This window comes from Silene latifolia, unplaced genomic scaffold, assembly GCF_048544455.1.
Source record: "Silene latifolia isolate original U9 population unplaced genomic scaffold, ASM4854445v1 scaffold_57, whole genome shotgun sequence".
Lineage (NCBI taxonomy): Eukaryota > Viridiplantae > Streptophyta > Magnoliopsida > Caryophyllales > Caryophyllaceae > Silene > Silene latifolia.
The window spans coordinates 1,793,751-1,801,093 of record NW_027413480.1 but is presented as its reverse complement, the minus strand read 5'-3'; the positions used below and the strand labels follow the sequence as shown (position 1 = coordinate 1,801,093).

At 43.0% G+C, this 7,343-nt stretch overlaps 1 non-coding gene across 1 annotated transcript; it reads left to right on the top strand.

Annotated features, from left to right (window-relative positions):
- The first annotated feature begins 3,254 nt into the window (after window positions 1–3,254).
- On the top strand, window positions 3,255–3,361 carry LOC141639877 (small nucleolar RNA R71). The gene has a single exon (XR_012542738.1). It is a non-coding gene; the product is annotated as a small nucleolar RNA R71 (small nucleolar RNA).
- The last annotated feature ends 3,982 nt before the right edge of the window (window positions 3,362–7,343 follow it).

Here is a 7,343-nt window from a genome sequence, read left to right as displayed (position 1 = left end):
AGAGATAACGTGACCGAGCACAATCCCTTCCTCTACCATGAAATGGCATTTATCCCAATTTAGGACAAGGTTGTTCCCCTCACATCTCTTCAACACATTCGTCAAGTTGACTAGCCCATGATCAAAGGAGTCTCCATGGACACTAAAGTCGTCCATGAATACTTCCATGCTTTTCTCAAGAAAGTCCGAAAATATGGCCATCATGCACCTTTTAAAGGTACCGGGTGCATTGCACAACCCGAATGGCATTCTAAGATAATCATAGACTCCTATTGGGCATGTAAAAGTTATTTTCTCTTGGTCCTCCGGGTGGATTGAGATTTGGAAAAACTCGGAGTATCCATCGAGAAAGCAATAATAGGCATGTCCGGCTAGCCTCTCTAGCATTTGGTCAATGAAGGGGATGGGGAAATGGTCCTTAAGGGTGGCGGCATTCAACTTTCTATAATATATGCACATTCGCCACCCGGTCACCGGTCTAGTAAGCAAGTGAGTCCCGTCCTCTTTTTCCACCATGGTTACCCCTCCTTTATTGGGTACCATATGGACCGGACTCACCCACTTACTATCGGTTATTTGGTAAATAATCCCGGCCTCAAGCAACTTTAAAACTTCGTTTTTCACAATCTCGGCCATCTTGGGGTTTATTCGCCTTAGTCCATCAATCTTGGGTTTACTTCCCACCTCTAGAACGATTCTATGCATGCACAAGCTTGGACTTAGTCCCTTGATATCATCAATGCTATACCCTAGTGAGATTTTGTGTGCTTTCAAGACTTTCAAAAGTTTTTGTTCTTGAGACTCACTAAGGTTAGCATTGATTATCACGAGATAAGACTCCCCCTCACCAAGAAAGGCATACTTGAGTGAGGGAGGTAGAGGTTTGAGTTTTACCTTTGGAGGGAGAACTCCCTCCACCTTCTTCAAAAGCTCATCATCGACCTCATGGTCTTCCTTGATTTCCTCATCATGAAGGGAGATTTGGAAGACCTCTTCCATCTCTGCCTCTTCTCGAGCCACCGCATGAACTACCTCATCAATTACTTCTATAGTACTTACTCTTTCAACCTTGGGTCCTTTCATCAAATTTGGAAGATTAAACTCGACATTGTCACCCTCAATCCGGAAGGTTAGCCGCCCATTTCTCACATCAATAAGCACTCCTTCAGTAGCCAAGAATGGCCTACCTAGGATAATAGGGATGTGGCTATCCTCCGGGATGTCAAGGACAACAAAGTCGGCCGGGATTAAATACTTCCCTACTTTGACGGGTATGTCTTCAAGCACCCCCAAAGGGCGCTTGACGGACCTATCTGCCAATTGGAGGGTCATGGTAGTAGGAGCAAGACTATGAATACCAATTTTCTTTGCAACTTTTAAAGGAATGACACTCACACTTGCTCCCAAGTCACAAAGAGTTCTTGATATAGGAACACCACCAACTATACAAGGAATTGAAAAGCTTCCCGGGTCACCAAGTTTAGTGGGCGTCTTATTAAGGATATGAGCACTACATGCCTCTTCCATTGCCACTATTTCTTGGTCACCCAAGACCCTTTTCTTAGTCAAGATATCTTTTAGAAATTTTGAGTAAGTTGGCATGTTCAAGATCACTTCTGTAAAGGGTAAGGTTACTTCAAGTTTCTCAAGCATGTAAAAAAACTTGCCATACTTGAAGTTTTCCCTACTCTTTATGGCTCTTGAGGGGTAAGGAATATGAGAAACAAGTCCAAAATCGGAAAGTACCTTTGGGGGATTTGCATTCTTTGTTACCTTAGTGGTGGGTTGTAGGAGCACCTCTTCGGTAGCATGTTCACCTCTTTCTTCTTCATAAGGTAAATCCTCAACCAAACCGTCAACTTCCCTTTCCACTTGTATTTTCCCACTTGAAGGTTCTTCACATGTTTTCTTCCCTTTCTTAGCTTCACTCATCCGAGCCGATGGTGTCATCGGTGGGCTTTCCCTTCCACCATTCATTTTCATCCTCTTTCTCTTTGGATCCGCATCAACTTCTATCTCAAGATGCTTGTATAGGTTTTCAAGCTCTATCCCACTTCTCAAGACTACCGCATGTGCTTGGTGGCTAGTTGAGGCATCCTTGGAGATTTTCCCTTGAGCTAACAAGCTATTGGGTGGCCTATGAGGGTTAGCAAGAGCATGAGAAGCCAATCGGGCCTCCAATTCTCTCATTTCCTTTTGATGGGCAAGTCGTTGATTAGCATTTTCTTGTTGAGTAGCCTTTATGAAATTAGCCATGTCTTGGCTATGTTACATTTGTATGTTCTTCACCACCCTCATAAGTTCATTTTGGGAGGGGTCACCTTGGGGTTCTTGATAAGGTTGGTTAGCTATGGGTAAAGGGAACTCATAGTCATTCCGAGTGTTGGGACCTTGTCCCCCTTGATAATTCCCTCTAGGGCCATTGTTGTTGAAGTTTGGTCCTTGACCTTGATCTTGAAACCCTTGAGCATACCCTTGCCCAAATCTTTGATTAGCTTGGTTCATTTGGTTCCCTTGATAGAACCCTTGGGTGTTTTGATTGCCTCCAAAATCTTGGTACCCTTGAGGTTGGTTCCTAAATTTTTGGTTGGTGTTTCCGGTGTTCCTTTGATTAGGGTATAGCTATCCACCCCTAGGTTGAGAGAACCCGGGCGGATTGGTATTTAGGGCTTGTGGTTGAAGATGTTGTGGGTTTTGAACATGGTACTCTTATAGCTAAAGTTGGGGTGGTTCTTCAAACCCGGATGATAGTAGTTCGTGTTTGGGTTATAGACATTGGGATTGTTGTAGGGTGGTCGTGGTGGTCTTTTATTGTTGTTATAGCTTTGGAAGGCATTAAATCTTGGACATTCTCCTCATACCCCACACAATAGTTATTGGCACACAAGTCGAAAGTGTGACCATTACCCCCACATAAATCACAAGATAAATCTTGAACTACCACCTCCATGAGTAGACCATGAGAAGTGGTAGCTTGATTAACTTGATTACTTTGCAATTTCTCGAGTTGCTTGGTGAGAAGGTCAAGCTTGGCATTTGTCTCGGCATTTGAACTAGAAGAGTTATCCTTAGGATATCGGCCGTTCCTCCTAAGCAAATTTCCTCTTGATCCGTAGTTGGCCTCCAAGTCCACCATCTTCTTAATTAGTACCGTCCCTTCCTCATCGCCCAAATGGTCAAATCCCCCTCCCGCGGAGGCGTTCACCATTTCTTTAGTTCTAGGCAACAAGGTTTGAGTGATATACCATTCCGGAATCCCGTGGTGAGGACAACTAGCAAGAAGGTCTTAATATCTATCCCATGCTTCACCGAAGGATTCTCTATCCTCTTGTTGGAAAGTGTGGATTTCATTTCGAAGCATGGCGATCTTGGATGATGGATAGTACTTGGCCGTGAACGCCTTGGCTAAGGCGTCCCATGTTGTGAACGTGTCCAGAGGGTGAATATTCAACCAACGGTCTGCCTTACCCGTTAAGGAGAATGGGAACAATATCATTCTTAGTGTGTCTTCGGATACCCCGTTCTTTTTCATCATAGCGACTTTTCTCTTGAACTTTCTTAGATGAGCATGAGCATCTTCTTCAATTTGTCCCCCGAACAAGTCTTTTTCAATCAACCCCACTTGGGCAGGGTGCATCTCAAAGTTGTTAGGAGCCAAGGTGCCAAAATTAATTGGGTTAAAAGCATCATTATGGTTAGGGCGATTGTGATCACGTAAAGCCATTGGAGGGGATTGTGATTGAGGTGGAGTTGGAATTTGAATGTTGTGAAATAAGTTTTCTATTGGAGTCTCAATTGTGTCGTTTGATTGTGGTTGGGTTGTGGTTTCAATGATTGGTAGAATGAGTGGGTTTGGTTGGTCTATGTTTGCTTGAGGAGGGTTCCTAACTCTATCAAAAGTCCTTGTCCTCAAGGTCCTAAAAAGCCTCTCGGGGTCGGAGTTGAAGAGTAGAGCTTGATGGTTCCTCCTAGGCATGCACTCGACAAACCGTTAGTCTCCTAGTGTTTTTACACACTAGGGGAGGGCAAGAAATCACACAATCTACAATGAAGCAAACAACTACTAAAGCACACTAGCAAGTGAGATAAAACTAAAGCTAAGACTCTTAACGAACTAAGTATAGCCTAACGCCATCCCCGGCAACGGCGCCATTTTATGAGTAGATGTTTTGGTCGTCATTTCTACTATCGAAAACAATTTATAATAATCCCAAATTAAGTAGTATGGGTGTCGGTCTCAAGGATGACGGGGGCTAGCACTATGATTTGGTTAAGTCTAAGTTTAGTCGAGTAAGATGGAGATTGGTTTAAAACTAACAACTAAATTTAAACTAAAGAAAGTGGTTAACTAGATTGATAAACGATTAATTTGAGAACTAGGGTAGTCAGGTCCCCCTAAGCATGTTGGTCAATCGATGGGTGTCAAAAGGTTTCCGGGTAGATATTAATGACGAAAGCAAGTTAATTTCCTAACCTCGTCTTAAGATGGACACAAAAATCATCATTTAGTATCCTTTCTCTTCATAAACATGCTATCAAGCAACAATACAAACTCTCATTCATAAAGAAGCTAAGCAAAAATTGTAGAAAAGCATGCACTTTCATACACATAATTCAACAAACACCTTCTTCAATGCATGATTATGAACATTAATATATCCACCCAAAAACACATGTTAACAACCCATTTGATTAACCTAAACCCCCACTTAAGTTCCCCCTAAACCCTAGTGGGAGACTACTCACACATGGTTACAAAGCAAATGTAACCAAATGAGTAAAAACAAGCAAACATGACAACAAACATTATATGAAGATGAACAATTACTAATTATCAAAAGGAAATGTAAACTATTGAATAAACAAGGTAAATAAGGAAGAGAATTATACCAATAATTAAGAAAGATTGATACTTTGATTGAATTAAGGAAGAGATTCTTCAATATCTCCAAAATACAGCCCAATAACCAAATGTAAACAATTGATGATAACTATTACTAAGCTAATTTTACTAAATAATTAATATTAATTAAGGAAAGATTAGTTCTTTGATTAGGGAAAGATTGCATAAATTAATGGGAAGTTTCAGATCTAGGGTTGTGTGTCCAAATGATTAAGGGAGGGGGTATTTATAGGTTGCATACAATTAGGGTGGAAATTACAAAGTAGGGGTATAATGCGGAAAAGTGGCTCCCAGCCGGCCGACCGGCTGCCGGTGCAATGCCTGGCTGGGAGTTCGCTGGAAGAAATGAGTTAGAAAATATCATCAGATGCCCCTAGTCGGTGGGCCGGCTGCCGGTGGTCCACCGGTTGGGAGTGCATTTGACTTTTCCTTCTTCACTTGTTGACTTTGTGCTTCAACCAGTACTCCTAGCCGGCTGCCGGTGCCTTGCCCGGCTGGGAGTTCTCTGGAACTTCTTCAATTACCTTCTCCTTGATGTGCTCCCAGCCGGCTGGCCGGCTGCCAGTGGCCTGCCCGGCTGGGAGTTCTCTGTAACTTCCATCCAAAGTTCAACAATGCTTAGTGTATAGGTAGTCCCAGCCGGCTGCCGGCCCACCGGCTGGGAGCTCCCCTCAGCATTTCTTCCTCCTCTCTTTATGCTAAGTCTACCCAATCGCCTTAATTGCTCCGATTCCTCCATTTTCGCTCCAAAACCTGCAAACCGGACATAATATCATAGACTAGGGAATCGGGCCACAAAATACAATGCAACGCGCATAAAACAGACTCAAATTGAGTTGGAAAACATGAAAATAGAGAGGAAAATTGGTGCATTCGAACACTATATCACGGTCCAATGAACTTCTGCTTAAATTCCCTTTCTTACCAAACCGCATAACCACACGCATAGGTGACACTTTCAAAAGAACCTTCTCCTCAACCTGAAACTCGATGTCCCGACAATGCAAGTCCATATAGCTCCATTGTCGATCCCGGGCATCTTTTGCCGAATCACTTTTACTTGTTTTATCATCTCCTGAACCATCCGTGGTCCTAAAACCATTGCCTTAGCCCTATCATCCCAGCAAATCGGACTTCTACACCTCCTCCCATACAAAGCCTCAAACAGAGCCATCCCAATACTCTTATGGTAGTTGTTGTTGTAATAAAACTTGATTAAGTCCAACCTATCTTCTCATCTACCACGAAACTCCATCACACAAGCTCTCAACATATCCTCCAAAGCTTTGATAGTTCTCTCTGTCTGCCCATCTGTTGCAGGATAAAATGCAGTACTCATCTTCAAGGTAGTTCCCATCATCACCTGCAACTCTTGACAAAACTGAGAAATGAACCTCGCATCCCGATCTGACACAATGTCCTTTGCCACCTCATGTAACCTCACCACATGCTTCCTGTACCTATTAGCCAACTGAACCTTACTCCATGTATCTTTCATTAGAATAAAGTGAGCTGACTTAGTCAAACGGTCAACGATCACCCATATCATGTTATTACCTTGCTGGATCCTCGGTAAACCCCATATAAAATCCATGGAGATAGACTCTCATTTCAACTCAGGTACCTCATGAGACTGAATCTTACTGTTTCCCTTTCATCCCAGGCCACCAGAAAGTCTTCTTCGGATCTCTATAAAGCTTATCACCACCAGGATGTACTGAAAACGGTGTGCAATGAGCCTGTAACACCCCCATACTCCAAGTGCCTTACCAGGACCACTCAGGTATGAAGATATTACCATCTTGGTTACCCGAGGCAATGATAATCAAATAAACAATGAAGAAACAACGTTTAAATATAAATACTTAGTGACGAGTTACAATTCTCAAAACCAAACCAAAAGTGTAATACATGTTCCCAAACTGATCACATTTTTCGTTCTAATCGAAATGTAAAGAAACTACTAAGCTACAGCGGAAGACTCCTATCATCATGTCGTGGCAATCCCAGCTATCCCAGTACTCAACTCATACCTGCTCAATATCTTCTCACCATCCCCGAATGGATCACCGCAGGTTTACAAAACAACAACCGGGGTCAGTACTAATCACACAACTCAATATATATGAACAATAAGATAAACAGACAGTTTAACTGTCACACGCACAACCACACTAATTCTAATCATCTCAATCACTGACTGTCCACTGGACCAGCCCTGCCAGTGGGGGACCGCAGCCGTACCCACCAAATCCCCGCTCAACATAGTGAGCGATAACCCTGTCCATTAATGTGCACATCCCTTCTGTGGCGGGTTCCAGAGAAGGCGAAACTAGGGCGTGAAGCCACTCCCGCAAGTGACCCCACTCAGCCGAGGACACGCCTCGAGAACCATAGACAACAATCACAATCACAATCACAATCGTCATAATACAATTAC